Source organism: Aquarana catesbeiana, linkage group LG01 (genome assembly GCF_042186555.1).
Source record: "Aquarana catesbeiana isolate 2022-GZ linkage group LG01, ASM4218655v1, whole genome shotgun sequence".
NCBI lineage: Eukaryota > Metazoa > Chordata > Amphibia > Anura > Ranidae > Aquarana > Aquarana catesbeiana.
This window is the reverse complement of record NC_133324.1, coordinates 955,245,370-955,258,997: the sequence shown is the minus strand read 5'-3', so window position 1 is coordinate 955,258,997 and position 13,628 is coordinate 955,245,370.

Here is a 13,628-nt window from a genome sequence, read left to right as displayed (position 1 = left end):
ACATGGTCTGGGAAATTCCAAATGTCATTGACACTTATTTAGTCTTTTTTTTAATCAGCTATTTTGATTGAATGTCTGTATAAGTGTACCCATAAGTTTTTGAAAATACTTGGCTGAGAAATAAGCGATGGGAACATGCTGACAGTTGATATGATCAAGAAGGTGGTTAAAGGTCAGTTAGGAAAATCTCATCTCCTTTGATATGTGTCCAATAGTTTAGAAAGCCAAAATTATGTGTTTAAAAAAAAAAAAAAGTAAATGTTTCAGACATGTTTCACCACACTGCATTAAGCTGTGGTCCGATGACATTGTATATTCTGAATAAACCATATACAGATAGCGAAAGCTGATTGGCGTCGATACCCTTCCTTGAAAGACCAACTTAACATAACCATTTTTATTTTTTAGAATCTGGACTGAAACAGGCTAGGAGACAAAATACTACCCAATGTGTCGAGACGGAGGCTAGAAAATCTGCAGGCCGCTGACACAATGTAAGCCAAATCCTTGTCAGTAGATATTTTGTTATGTTTTTAACATGGCCAAACTCCTGTGAGTTTGCTAGAAAGAACATTTGTTTTTACTTCTCTTCTGATGGTTGTGAGCAGCACCACCCAAAAGAGCAGCCCTGTCTTTGCCAGAGGCCAAAATGCCTTATCAATGTTCCACTTGTCAAATTGACGTTCTCTTAATCTGGAAGCAATGATCTTAAATTCATTGTCAAATCCTTTCTCAGTAGAACAGTTTTGTCTGGCTCTGACAAATTCTCCTATTAGTATGGATCACACAGTGTGTGCCAAGTGGAAGCTGGAAGACAATAATAGGGAATTATCGGAACATGCATTGCAATAAGTATGGGTGTGGATGGTGTCAGAATAACCTAAACTAAATTCTAGATTTAAAAAGCTGTCATTCACAAAATAGATGGAGGACATATGATTGGTTGATTGTGAATCCGCCACTTTAAAGAATACAGGCTTACCAGATTGCCAGCTGAAAATAGCTTGTCACCCAATCCTGGGTAGTGAAGGGTCTTCCGTTGTTGAAAATGGCCATTGCAAGCAACTCACATGCCTGGCGTCTCCCGAAGTTCCAGCCTCAGATATCCAACAATCCTGATGTGTTATTGTCAGCTGACACACTGAGAGGCTCGGTCCGAAGATGAGAGGAACAAGGTGAGGGTGGATGATCTAATCAGGTATGTAAAGCCATGGGGAAAAAGCAAAAATGCACGGCCATAGGTAAAATCCGATGGTTTATTAAAGTAAAAAGGACTGGTCAATAGTCTATACAGACATATAGCACTATATTGTAGCGCGCAGTAAAACCGGCCGGCAAAAATGTAAAATTTAAAAGACAGACAGAAAAACATGCCCGAGCAAAGCGGAGCATGACAGTATACGGTGACGTCAGTACATCACTAACCCTACGCATTTTGTCACACAGAGGACGTCGTCTCGAGGCACAGGCGGCATTCTAATGCACCGCTACATATAGTCAAACCAAAATAACAGACCTCAATCTGAGTCCTGGGCCGCTGATTTAATTTGGCCATTTTGATTGTGGGAAAAGATCGGGATTGGTAACATAAAAGAATTATGAAACCACCAAGGTATTATAAAAAGTCTATGCTAATATGATGTAGCCATCTTAACTAAGGGTAAAAATACAAACTGGCTAAATAATATAAGAAGTCCCAAACCGTGACTAGTTCACGCCACCTTACTGTGGGTCAACAGGACCGGTACCAAAGTGATGGCTCTAAATAACAATAGATTCATGGTTTGCCCATGAGCTTCAAATTAAAACAAATAGCAGCAAAAAACAGATAACATATACGCACACATGCTGTCAGAAGGTGACACACCCCACCGCACATATAATGTGCGGTGAAAAGAAGGGGTGCCTCAAACGACACCATAACTGTCCCATAGGGGCCGCATTCAGTGGATATTGTAATGATAATTTAACTTGCACTATTCATACCCAAAAATGAAAAAAAAAAAAATGTAATTGACTCAATGATAACTGAATCAAGAGCCAAAAAGGCCTCAAGGGTCACCTTTGAGATGTAACGTAGTGATCAAACCTCAGAGGTCCAGACACTGGAAATGTCAAGAGGGTTACCTTGTAAAAATTAACATAGCTGCCCAGGACTCACATCAAGTTTTACAATAGATGTTAATACCTCCAAAGCGCTAAATTGCCTAAACATGAATATAATGAAAGTTAAAAAGAAGGGGGATATATATCGCTAAGAGTTATCAATAAAGGAGTTGATGTCAATGTTTAATCCAGGGGTATAACACTTGATCTTGTGTACCCATGACATCTCCAATTTAGAGATACTCCTAACCAGACAATTCCCCCTCCACTGCATCTACATCCTTTGTATCCCAGTGGGAACCTTTTCTCCATGCTTCAGGAGGATTATCCATCTGGAAATAGTTTTTTCATTCAATAAAATGTTTATATGCATCAAGTATGCTCACCCGCAATTGAAACACTCCTGTGAGTAGGCAGAAGATGATGACACCAAACGCCCACACACTTTGAGGCTGCCATCTACAATCAATCCACCTGAAATGGTCACGTCACAAATTTCTGGGGCCATTTAGGATTTGCTGCCACACCTGGATCTTATCACTTTGCTCTGACCTTAGCAAGGCCAAAGTCTGTGACCTTGATGCAATGGCTATCCTTGTCAAACACTAAAACATTTTCTGGCTTCAGATCCATGTGTCCTTCCTCTGCTTTGAATTTGAGGGCATTGAAGATCTGAACAGCGCATCTCTTTATCACATATTCTGGATATTTCACAAACACAAAATAATCAAAATGCAATAGATGTTAAAAACAGTAGGGTAGAATATAAGGAGACATTCAGAATACATATCCAGAAACAGGTAAATTGTATGTATAACCATAACTTATTTAGTTTTAGACTAGAGATGAATTCTTTGTCATATGTGAATGTATTTGCCTTATATGCATCCTCTTTACTTGTTCTGGTGACCACCGACATTGAGACAAAGTGATGGAAAATCCAAAATGTTTAAGTTGTCAGTGTAAATCTTCCAACATGGACACCTTCTACTAATGTCAACTAAAAGAACTTCCTCTCACTTTCTGTTGCATCACCGGGAGGGAGATCTTCCCAAAAGGACTGACAATTGTTTTACCCTCTTAACTCCTCATACTGTAACTCTATCCAGAACTAAGAGAAACCAATTTGGCCATATGTATACCTTAATTTATTTACATTTGGTATAATTAGAGAGCACAGATCACCAACAGGAGACAGTTATTGGCAAACACAAAGTTGTAAGTGGGTTTGAAGATAATATTGCAGCACCCCAATGATGTTGGAATGGAACAAAATAATGAAATGCTGAAATCCCAGAGGAAAGACTCCTGACTGGTTCTATTTGTATCCATGAACTTCAAAGCTATTCTTTAAACATTGAAAAAAGAAGAATTTAACTTAGATCAAGAATTGGAAAGTTGTAGCTGATAATTTTTGTATGTTCACTTGCAAATCTCAAGAATTTTAATAAGATCTGCTGCTCCTGGATTGGTGTATTATATAAAGCTAAACCTCAGCCTTACCAGCAATCAGCTGACACATTTTAGTACTGGAGAGGTGCCTGTAGAGCTCCTACTCTTTCACTGCACACTGTGAGATTTTTCACAATATGCTTTAGAAGCTTCAGTAATTAAGATGGAAACCCGCCTCACTTTCTGTCTGGAGGACATCAAGCATTGTTAGCATTACATCCTTCCCAGCCTGACTGCTGGTGGTTCCTTGTATTCATTGAATTTTTTATTTTTATTTTATATTTTTATAGACTATATATGTATAGTGATGTAATAAATTCTGGCATTGGGCCATATTCTTTGATTGCATATAACTGCTATTCTAAATTAGGATTGTTGATCCGGGATTCTATTTTGTGTTCTTTTTAATTTAGCGTAAGTCTACAACTAGCTCTTGCGAAAAAAGTCTATATTGTGCAGGTCAAATGTACATTGATATACATAAATTTTTGTAGAGAATATATTTTTTCCATTGAAAATGTTTTGAGATTTTCAACAATATGCTGAGAAATGAGGAAAACATAAGATATAAAACAAAAATAAGGAACAAAAAGCACATAGTCAGAATAAATGTACTTCCAGAATACATCCAGAACTGTGATGCACTTTAAATGGTGGTCAGATTAATTCACTGACCTGTTTTCTCTCTTTGCCAAGAATGCTCTTCCAAATCCACGTTTTCCAAGTTCCTTCCCCATGATGATGTACCTCCTGTATGTCCACCTGTTGTAGTTCTTGTGATTAGAAGGTGAACATTCTATCCAGAAGAACTTCCACATCACGGTCAACAGAGGCTGGGAGCATGGATAAATCTCACAGACTAGTAAAATGTCAGAGATACTGGCCTTCCACTTGGGCGTGAGCGCTGGAGATTAAAAGTCAGCTATTGGATTTTTTTTTTTTTACCGACTTGAGTACCACTTTATAATAGGTCCCAAATCAGACAGCAGGTGTATAATATGTATTGTCTTGTCTCTCTGGCACATTGGAGAAAATCATTTTCCCAACAAGCCAGAGGGTGGAGGAGAACAACATTTTTGTCTGTGTCCCTCTGACATATTAGGAAAAACATTTTTTCCCAGCAAGCTAAAGGGAGGAAGGCAAAATATTTTCTAGAATGACCAGTGACAGGAAGACAACAAAATAGCCAAATCATTGGTCTTCTGCAAGCTTTAAAAAACAAAACAAAACAAAAGCCCTGACCAGAACACTGGTGATCCCAAGTATTTCTTTGTACATCTTGCAATGTAGCTCTCAGGAAATGTGTTCCACTTTATTTAGTACTTTTCCCTAAGATCTCTGGATCCTTGTGGGATGTCTAATTTTCTTTTAAGGTTGCATGGAGACACATGCAGGTTCTTTTTTAGTTCTTGAGGTTTTTGCTTGGATGCTGGTTGTATTGCTCACACCAACTTGTGTGACAAGTAGAGATGTGACAGGTGACCATTACCGTTGTCTAACACTGATCTGGTCTTATTTGAGTGTAAAAAGATATTAGCAACCAAGCACCTGTCAACATCAGAACACATAACATTGTCCACGCCTCACATACAGGACTGATGACTTGGCTTGTTACATGTGGTAGTCTGAACCTCTTATGATATCTCCTTAAGTCATTTTCCACACTGTAAATGTTCTGTCCCAATGATAAAAGGAATGTGTTCTCTGTAGAGTCTTTTCCAGCAAGATTGGCTTTGTTCACCCAAAATATACCTTGAACCTCATTTCTTCTTTTTCTGTCAAAGCGAATGCTGCTACTTGTTTCATCGATATCTATCCAACTTGACCCTAATGATTGTACAAGTCACTGTGTGCTCCAAAGTGATATATTGGTGGTCTACTTTCTCTTCCCACTCCTACACAGTCATATTCTTGACCACCCCTGGTCCCTCCAGATGTTGAAATACCAAAACGGCTTCCAGATAATATATAATGTCCAGCTTGACCCTCAAATCCAATATTTGGTCATTCTGGGCTTTACCAATAGCTTTACAAAAGGACTTATTTGCTGTCTCCAGAAGCCTGTGGCGGGAGTTCTGGAGATGATCATTGAGGATTCAAACCTCAAACCAATCATTGGATATGCTTCTCATTTTCTTTGGTACAGTGAAACCTTGGTTTGCAAGCATAATTTGTTCCAGAAACATGCTTGTAATCCAAAGAACTTTTATATCTGTAGCGCCCACCTACTTAGGTGTGTGCTAAAAGGTTAGAGAGGTTTAGAGATAAGTGTAAATTTCAGGCGTTACCCTGTTTGGTATAGGCCTGGCTGGGTTTGATTTATTGGGGAGGAATGATAGTGTAGGATGGGGGGGGGGGGGGTGACCACCTGCATTCTGCTAAAGTGACACCTAGTCTGACCAGTGAGAGGTGCTGGAGGACAGGTTGATTTGATACAGGATGTAGTTGTATAGGTCACCCTTAGCCCCTGCCCATGCAAATTAATGATAGGCTAAGAGGCCTGTATAACTATGGGTCACATGCTTCCTGGGGCTTCGTGCTTGCTGATGGGAAGAGGACAGCAAAGGAGTACAGAATGTAGCCGCTGATGCAGTTAAAGAACTCTCCCCTTTTGGGGAGAGGAACCTGCCTTAACAGGAGGAGGGATGGAGGAAACAACTGCGGGAACCTGCAACATCAGAAAAGAGAGGCTGTTACCCCCAACAGAAAAAAGGAATTGGGAGAGGACCTTCTTTTGGCAAACATGAGTGGTCGCTCAAATGTACACATGAGTGCATACCCATAGAAACAGTTATCTTCATAGGCTGAGGGTGCCGGTCTGGGAACTCTATTAAGAGTATTGTTCTTGGGACTTAAAATTAAAGATTCTGTGTCGGTTGGGAAGTAGCAGTGAACAGGAGGGAGAAGATGTGCAGTCCATTACAGGAACCAAGTGAATAAGACAGCTCATATTTCTAAAAGAATTTTTTACATTCTATCTGCAACGTGCTATGGGAAAGAATAAAGTTATTGTTCTTTTTGTTCAAGACTGTTTGCTGTGTGATCAATGCAGGGGAGTGTGGGGGGGGGGGGGGTAATGGAACCAACTGGGAGAAAGGAATGAACTACCCAGCAGCTCCTACGGGGGTAGTGCGCTTCATTTCAAAGCATTTTTTTACAGGGTATAAAAGAGAAAAGAGGCACCTCCTAAGTGTAGCAATAAGCCATATTGTTACACTTAGCCATATTGTTACACTTAGAGGCTCCTCTATTCTTTTTTATACTCCAGTTTTGACATGACGCTACTCTTTTATATCAAGACATCGCTTGAATATCAAGGCAAAGTTTATTAAAACATTTTGCTTGTCTTGCAAAACTCTCTCAAACCAAGGTTTTTTTCTGTAGATCATTGGTGATTTGCATAGAAAACATACAGTATTGAAAAAGTTGTGCACATGCTTTAGGTATTTGCTTGTTTCGCTTTTAAGTTAGCTTTTAATGGTATTAAACATGGATTAATCAGCTCTAAAAGTAAGGCTTGGAACATTAAGGAGAGAAATACAAGATCTGAATAAGACCAGAAAGATGGGCCAGAGCAGATATGAGCACACTAAATTAGAATCCTCCTCTCCTTCCGCAGGTACCAGTAATCAGCTTACCTTGACCACCATCTCCTTCAGGTTGTGGGTTTGATCCTTCCTCACCGTGAGCCCTGGCATACATTGCTCCTGATTCACATCAGAAAACTCGATCCACTCTTCGAGAGCGCAGCCTCCTTGCTTCCTAGGGTCTCCCTGTGACCTTCACAATGTCCTTAAAGTTTACGTATAAATATTGATGGTCCATAAAATATAAGAACCAGCCCAGGTACTCAACCTCCTGATTATAGTTCCAAAATGTTAGGCTACATTCACCCCTAATTTTTTTAGCATTTGTTTTTTCAGCATTTCAAAAATGTTTTTCTGTTTTTATGTGCAGGCGTTATGAGCTCAGTGTTCAGACAAGTGGCAATTGAAAAGCTCTTCCGTGTGCCTTTCCCTGCGTTTCTCCAAGTCTGGTGAACATGTCTATCAAGGACAGTTCCTGGCATGTGCAGCAGCTGCATTACTAATACTGGAGGAAGAAGAGAGAGAAAGCAAGCGCAGATACTGGGTCCATCCTGTTAATTCAAATCGAGAACCGCTAGGCCAGTTCTGGGCAATGTGTAATGATCTCAATACGCATGAGGAGAAACTCTATGATTTATAGAGGGATGTTCATCTCCTCATCAGCACAAAGCTTGTAATGTATTAACACCATCACAGAGCTCTCTGGTTGCTATAACCAAGTCCAGCATTTTTCTAGAAACCTCCTCCACCCCATTAACTTTTTGTTTGCAACAGCTGAAAGTAAACCACAAGGGTGGGCATGCTAGCTGACATTGTCCATGTGCACCACCATTTTTTGGACACTATCAGCCACCACCCCTATCCCCAGCTGCTAGATTAGTGAATATCCCATCCAGAAGAAGAATGGGGCCACGGATAAACATCTGTTGTTATGACACGGTTAGCCACACACCGGACAGAGTTCTAGCAAGATGAACCGGCACAGAGGATAGAGTGTCCACAGAATTGACACTCCAGCCTCATTGCCACCTCAGTTCATACAGGAGATAAGTGTACTTGTTCCTGACAGCTACAATCATTCAGCTGAAACTTGTGCCATAGGATCAAGGGAATTCATTGTGTCTATGGAACGCTCAATAATCCCCCAGATTGCTTATTCTATTGTTAGGTTCAACTTTTAAATAAGTTGCTTATAGTTTATATTGCTTTGTCTAATTATTGCTTCATATAGGAATTAAGACACAGAGTCAGGTATGTCTGTATCAAAGTTCTGAGCATAATGGACTGCTGCTCTTTACTTCTTTCAAAGGCCTTTTATAGGCAATTATACAAACAATAGCATCAGCACAGCCCCCCCACAACGGGCAAGGGTAAACAACAACAGGAGTCACCTGGGCTACGAACACAAGCTTCAACACCATGGCAATACAGTTACAAGAAAACAAAAGCAGCTTCAATTGAGTTCAACAGCCAAAAAGTTACATTCAAAACAGATTTACATGTAGGCATCATATTAAGTGAGAACTCTAAATTAAATCCCTGACCTTATCAATTTCCCCCTTTGACATCATCCTCTCCTTCCCCCTGGGTCCTCATGAATAAGTTCTAGTCAGTTTTTCCCCAGAGTCCTTTCCCTGACCGCGAGTTGTCAGAGGGGTAGAACCCATCCCCCCTAGGTATTACCAACATCTTAAAATTCAAGAAGAGGAGTTTTATAGGAGTAGGGTGATGTCAATACACATTTATCGGTATGCCCTGTCTATTCTCCTAATTTTCCTATTTATTTTCCTGTATACACATATATTCGTGATTGTAAGTGATATTAATATTAGAATAATAATTACCATTGGACTTAACAACGAGTGAAAGGTATTGGTTGCTGTAGAAGACATTCCACTAAATATATCCCACCAATGTGGTGCAGTATCCTGTTGTATCTGTGAGGAAAGATGCACTAGTCTACCTTTGTCAATAATTGCGGATACGAGGTTATTCTGTAGGGTATGTTCTAGTGTTTCTATGTGTTATCTTAACAACTCTGATTGTTCCAAAACCTGTTTTAGTGGGTCTAAATAAATTATAAAGGGTGTAGTGTCAGTGAGATTATGTACCTCATAGACTGAAGAGAATATCTTATTGGCGTCTGGTTCAAAAAGATAGGTATCGTTACCCCATTGTAATATTTTAATCTTTTTTTATACATCCCGCAAACGGCGCCGATCTATTTAACGCTAACATGGTGCAGTTGTCATTAGTAATGATACAAATATGCTGGGGTCCTATTTCTATGAATCTATTGTTCACATTTATCGGTGTTCTTTGCATTTTGCATATGCTAGTTTGGTATTTTAACAAGCAAGGTTCATATACTGGGGAACTTCTGCCACATACCATTCCCTTATTAGTTCCTTCACATAGACTAAGATCATGGTTTCTGTTTCCTTTATCTACATATTTCCCATATATTTCTGGATACCAAAACTCGTTTTTAATTACTAGTGGCATGACCACTATTTTACACATTTCCATTACATCTGCTACCCGGTATGCTTCAAACCTTCCTACACACCATTTCTCCTCACATTCTATCTTTTCCCCTTTTACTTGGAACCATACACCATCGTCAGTTAGACCCTTAAAATATTTCATCCAGGTATAATTTCCCAACTGTAGTTCAGTCCTGGCCCTATTTATTTGTATATGATAGGATAAGAGGTTAAAAGAGCACTGTGTGAAATTTACAAACTGTTGACTTTGATTCCACAGCTGGAGCTCTGCTCCTATCGTGTGATTTATTAACCCTCCCAAAAATTGTAATACGGGTATTTCTTGCAGTTGGGTTTCAAAAGTGGTGGGTAACCATTTGCTTGTGATAGTCAAGCTGTCAGCTATGTGTCCCCCTGCATGCTTCCATCTGTTGTTCATTTCTTCTATCTCGACCGAGTTTAAAATTCCCATCCCTGTACCTGTCAGTCCCAATAGTGTGTCGTACCATTCTCGCTTATACCTACACTCCGGTATAGAGGGAAAGGTGATATTGAATTTTATTTTTGTTTTCTGTTGTGATGTTGATACATTTATGCAAGTGTTTGGTACGGGTGTTAATATGGAAGATTCAATTATTGGCGTTACTTCTTCCTCCATTTGTATGTGAAATCCATAGGCCTCTGCACTCCAATACCACCCATCATTTCTCTCTTCCCTCCACCAAGAGGCACAGAGGAAAGTACTGGATTGATTAACGGTAATATCTGTCAGATTGAACATCCCTTCGGTTATATTCCCTCCTTCTGCCATGACTGTTAATATTTGGTACATTTGTCCCACTACCCGTTCCCGGGCTTGTTTCAATGTCTGTGAAAGGGATATTTTATGACACCTATGGTTCTTACTATTGTTAAAGGGGAAACCCATATTATCGTTCCACTGGAAAGTTACAGTTACTTCTGAGAGGGGGTCTGCCTGTATCCATGCTATACCTACATCTACATGAAACGGTCGCCTATGTCCTTCAACAGTATAATTACCCACAGTGTAATCATTATTTATCTCATATCCTGATACATTTGCCACTTTAGGGTCATCTATGCTCCATTCAAAAGTCATTGTTTCCTCTACTTCAAGTACATTAATACCAGGACTCCATGCATATATTTGTAAAACAACAATTTTCAACAGAAAATATGTAAGTAGATATTTCATCATGTTGTTTTCTCGGGTTGTTTCTTGCAGTGTGATGCGTGTATCCAGGTAGGTTTTCCTTCCAGCTTTACTGAAGTGGCTGTGGTCAAGAGTACTTGATAAGGACCTTCAAACCCTGGCTCCAATGTCTTTCTGGTGTGTTTCTTTACATATACATAATCCCCTGGTAGCAGCGTATGTGTACCTGTTGTTATTGAATTAGGGTCTGGAAGAGAAGAATACACACTTTTGTGGATCTTAGTTAGACGTTGTTGTAATTGTATTACATATGCAGTCAAACTGTCACATTGCAATTGCATACTCTGTGGAAAGTATAGACCTAATCTAGGCGCATTTCCAAAAAGTATCTCATATGGGGACAATCCTGTTTTTCCTGTTGGAGTGTACCTTATAGAGAATAAAACCGAAAGCAGACATTCAGGCCATGGCTTGTTTAACCCTTGCATTGCCTTTTGTATTTTTAACTTTATTGTCCCATTTACTCTCTCCACTGATCCTGAACTCTGTGGGTGGTAAGGGGTGTGAAAACTTTGTTGAACCCCTAACATGGTCATCACATTCTGCATGATTTCTCCTGTAAAGTGTGTCCCCCTATCTGATTCTATGGTTTCAGGAAGACCAAACCTAGGTATTAACTCAGTGATCAGTTTCTTAGCTGTGGCTTTAGCTGTAGCTGATTTTACTGGATAACTTTCGGGTCAACCTGAAAATAAATCGATACACACGAGGACAAACTCAAAGGGGCCGCTCTTGGGCATTTGTATGTAGTCAATTTGCAGTCTCTGGAAGGGGTATTGGGCCCGGACCTGGTGTTTTTCGTGGGGTTTTTACTCTCTGTCCTGGGTTATTCAGGAGACAGATTTGGCAGGCTGCACAGTAGTTTCTCGCAGTACTACTGAATCCAGGGGCGAGCCATCCTTGGTTCACAATCCTATACATGGAATTGGAACTGACGTGTGTGGGTAGGTGAACTGCCGCTGCCATTGCTGGGTACAGAGAGGCAGGCAGGCATATTTTGCCCCCTTCCCTCCATACATTGTTAAGGTCTGGTGCTGCTCCCATTCTGACCCACTTATCTTTCTCGCTCTCCCCTGCTTGCTCCTGTAATTTACTCAGCTGCTGCCATGTTGGTTCTGGGATACTCACCTCTACCGCTGCTAAGGTCTCAGGGCTTCCTTCCCCTAGAGCTGCCTGTTTTGCAGTCAAATCTGCAAATGCATTTCCTTTTGCCTCAATTGATTTTGCTCTCGTGTGTGCCGCTATCTTCATGATGGCCACTCGTTTAACCTTTTGAAGATTGTTCAGGACTCTCTTAATCCCTTCTCCATGTTTTACAGGTGTACCTGCTGCTGTCAGATAACCTCTAGCCTTCCATATATGGCCATAATCATGCGCTACGCCATAAGCGTAAGCGGAGTCAGTGTAAATATTCCCTTCTCGTCCTTTTAAGTATTCTAGGGCTTGTTCTAAAGCTTTTAATTCTGCTTCCTGTGCTGACATGTGGGCTGGTAAGGCCTGTGCTTCAATTACCTGTGTATCAGTCACTACGGCATACCCTGTGTGATATTTACCCTTGTCATCAGCAAACCTGCTGCCATCTATGTACAAAGTGTGCTCAGCGTTTAAGATTGGTGTATCTGTAACGTGTGGGAATCCCATTGTCTCCTGTTCCATGAGCTGAAAACAATCGTGCTGATCTACTTCTTTAAACAAGAGTGTTAGGTACCTCATTTCCTTTCTCACTAGTACTATTAGCACTATCATTCCCCCTTGCCAAATCTGGTGACTGAAGAGGCAAAAAGGTGGCCAAATTTAAGGTTGGTTGTACAGCGCTGAAAAGTAACATTTGGAGGTAAGAGTAAAGTACACTGTAATCTTAATTGCCTAGCCATTGAAATGTGTTTGGGCTGTACCTGAGACAAGATTGCATGTATGTCATGTGTGGTATGCACTACGACTGGATTGTCTAGAACAATCTCTAATGACTTATCTATGATAATTGACACTGCAGCTACCGCCCGTACACAAGACGGTGAACCTCTAGATACTGGATCTAATGCCGCTGAAAAGTAAGCGACTGGTGTTTGTTTTACATGTGCCTGTGTCAGAACACCTGTGGCATGTCCAGTGATCTCAGCAATGTACAGATTAAATATCTTGGTGTAATCTGGTATACCAATAGCCGGGGCAGAAATCAACAACTTTTTCAAAGTGATAAACGATTCATAAGCTACTTCTGTAAGCATATACGGTACAATTTTCAAACAATCGTATAATGGCTGCATCAAAGCGCTAGCATGTGGTATCCACTGTCTACAATATGACACGATACCTAAAAACATACGCAATTGTTTGAAATTCCGTGGGGGTAACATTCCCTTTATCACTTGAACCCTCTCCTCAGTGAGATGTCTCGTACTCTGTGATATACAATGTCCCAAAAAGATAACTTTTTCCTGACACACTTGTAACTTTTTCTTATTAACCTTGCAACCTTTTTCTGCCAAAAATCGCAACAAATTAAGGGTGGTGGCCAAACAAGTTTCCTTGTCAGGGCAGCATAACAATAAATCATCCACATATTGTAACAATACACAGGAATCTGGTGGTACCCATTCTCCCAACACCGTTTGCAATGCTTGCGAATACAAGGTAGGTGAATGCGCCATACCCTGAGGTAGGCGTGTCCGGGTTAGTTGCCGATTTTTGATTGAAAATGCGAACCAAAGTTGGCATTCTTCCGCAAGCGGGACGGAAAAGAAAGCATTCGCTAAATCTATA